This window comes from Nestor notabilis, unplaced genomic scaffold (genome assembly GCF_000696875.1).
Source record: "Nestor notabilis isolate BGI_N333 unplaced genomic scaffold, ASM69687v1 scaffold19842, whole genome shotgun sequence".
NCBI lineage: Eukaryota > Metazoa > Chordata > Aves > Psittaciformes > Psittacidae > Nestor > Nestor notabilis.
This window is the reverse complement of record NW_009919957.1, coordinates 25,933-28,943: the sequence shown is the minus strand read 5'-3', so window position 1 is coordinate 28,943 and position 3,011 is coordinate 25,933.

Sequence of the window (3,011 nt, the reverse complement as noted above, 5' to 3'; positions counted from 1 at the left end):
CAGCGTAGGGAGCGCCAGGCTGGGTGGGATGCAGGTCCTGGAGCCTGGATGGGGGCCGGGGCTCTTTTCCAGCTGGGGAACAGTCCGGGACAGTGCAGATCTCTGCCCGGCCGGTCCTGCATGAGGAGGAGCGGTGTGGAGGCTCCGGGAGCTGCGGACACCCTGCGTTTCTCATCTCCCCCCGTCACCACAAACAGGGTGGCTCATAGGAATTTTGACCCTGCTGCAGAGCAGCACAGGAGAGCTCTCCAGGCTGCCTGATGCACTGCAGAGCAGTTGGGGATTTGCATGTCCCCCAGTGCCAGGGGCTGAGTGACAAAGGGACTCGGGGGGGTTGCATGTTGCCGGGGCTTTGGGGACCATTTTCCTTGTTCACTTTTTATGTGTCCCTGGAGGATGCCCAGGTTTCCCCGCTGGGACTCCTCTTATGGTTCCAGGATGGCTGCAAGCTGCTGCCAGGGGACAGGCTCTCATCCTGCCTGTCGCCTGCCGGCTCAGCCTCTGCCCCACAGCACGGGTGCTGGGTGCCAGCATGGGACTTTGCACAGAGTCTTATGCCTGCCCCTGTCTTGATCCTTCAGAAGTGAGGTAGATGGATGGGCAGCATCTTTGGCAGGGAGCAAGGAGGGGAAAGCGGAGCCCAGGAGCAAGGGACTCAGCCTTGAAACCAGCCCAGCAGCAGGGAGTGAATGGGGAAGGGGAAAGCAGGCATAGGCAAAACCCTGGTTGGAGGTGGGAGGGAGGGAAAAGCTCTATGGGGAGAGTGCTGCGGAGGCTGGAGCCGGGATATGCTGGGGAAGTGTGGGGGTAGAGCGTCTGGGAAAGCCGTGAATCCACACTCCAGCTTGAAGGGAGGAAGGAGGAAAACACCAAGGGAAGGAGGAGCAGGCAGGGAGATGATGGGAGGAGATTATAGGCATGACAAGCAGGCCTGCTTCTGATCCTGCTAAGGCTTTCTTTGCAGTCACCATTCCCATGTGCCTCTTTCGTTAACCCCAAACCCCAAATGGCTCCAGCCGTTTCTTACCCTGAGGAGAAGATCCCCCGTTTTGGACCCATTTCAGGTCCAGCTGTAGCAGAAGTGAGCCAGCCCTTGCCAAAATCTGGGGCTGTGGGTGTGGAGGAGTCCTTCAGCCAGCACCCGGCACAGAGGAAGGGTCTGGGGAATGGTTCCTGCTGCCTGGGCAGATGGAGCTGCTCCGGCCCTGGCTGCAGTCCCAAGGGAACACGCATGAGCAAGGCTAAGGGCTGGGATATCCTGGCCAGGCTGCCAGAATTGGGTGCTGCTTCCACTGTGGATGTTATTTAGAAGCGAATGATTTGGAACAGCATTTCGCCTGGTCTCAATCAAGGCTGCAGCAGTTGTGGTCTAAAACTCTTCTAAAGGTTTGTGATGGCAAATACATCAGTTGAATTGTCTTTTTGGCAGCATGCTGGGACCCATGTCCTTTCTCAACCCATGGTCCACCACACTGGAGTCTCCTGGGGGGGCTGTCCTGCAGGGTGGGCCAGCAGGAGCTGTGTCTTGCATCCACAAAGCGCTGTGTGATGGCGTGTGCTCTGCACAACTGGCTTCGTATGGTCTGAAATGTGCTTTCTGCCTTTAGATCCAACGCTTGGGGTGCTGGTGGTCATGCTGGCCTCTCTGGTCCTGCAGCACCCCTGGGTGCAGGTGACCAGGCTGCGGTGGAAGGTGACAGCATCCCATTGCTGGCCCTGGGGCTGGCTGCTGCCAGACTGAGGCTGACCCTCAGTGCCCAGCCCTGAGCCCCCCGGCACCACTGCCCATGCTCTGCAAGCGGTGCTGGGTGAGTGGCAGTGCTGCAGGCAGCTCCGTGCTCCCATCCTCTCTGCTCAGCTCCACCATGGGCAGAGAACCGCAGGCAGCAGCACTGCCCACACGGACATGGCACCAGCTCCTGAATGCAGATGGCCCCAGCTCCTGAATGCAGCCGTTGTGGCTGTGCCCGGCAGTGCCACTGTGACTCCCCTGCCTCTGCTGGGACCGTGCACATCTGCAGGGCTCAGCTGCAGCCGTGCTGTGCCCCTGGGCCACTGGCTTCTCTGCCATCTCTATCTTCCTCAGGACATCTCCTGGACCCTTTTACCGCAGCAGTGAGTTTGCAGCCCCATGCAGGGGACTGGAGCCTTGCACGGCTGCAAGCTGAGAGACCAAGGGGTTTCCTGCTCTTCCTTGAGCCCATCCTACCCTGGGAGCATGGAGGGGCTCATTCCTTCCTCCTCCCTTGTTCCACACTGCTGGGTCAGGAGCAATGCCACAGGGATGGGCTCAATAGGACCCGTCGCTGCACTCATTGGTGCTCAGATTTCTGCTGAGCCTGGTCTCCCTCCCAAGGCGCAGGAATGGTGGTGCTGGGGTCCCCATTGGGCTGAGTTGTGCTGGGACCTGGGAAAGGTGGCAGTGGCCGGGATCCCAAAGAACAGTGGAAGGAGAAGCCAGATCATGATGGGAGCAGGGAGATGGTACCCAGGGGCTTGCCAGACAGACCGCTTTGCTGGGGCTCCTCCACCCTGGCACTCCGATGTCGTGCTCTCATTTGGTCCCTGGATCAGGCTCTTTGCCTATTGTCAGAAGGATTGAACTGGAGCTTCATATGCAAAGCTAGAGCTGGCTGGGAGACATGGGATAAATTCCCAGCCTGCCACCCTTAAACAACCCCCATCATTTCCCCAGGGATTGGTGCTTCCCAGAGCGGGGAAAGAACAGTTTGGAAGAAAGTTTAGAAACCTCAAGTGCGAAATATTTTGGTCCATAGTGCTGGTTGTCATTTTAAAGATGAAAAAATTCACATGCTGAGGTTCAAATGGAAGCGATTGGGAATGATCTGCACAGGAATTGGAGCTGGGAGCGTGCAACTGCTTGAATTCACAGCAGCCCTGTTTCCTCTGTGGAAAAAATAAACCACTGGTGACCTTTGAAATCTTCTCGTGCCCTCAGCTGAGCGCTGGGCTCTGTAGGAAAAGCCGAGCTGATGTTTCCCAAGGGCCAG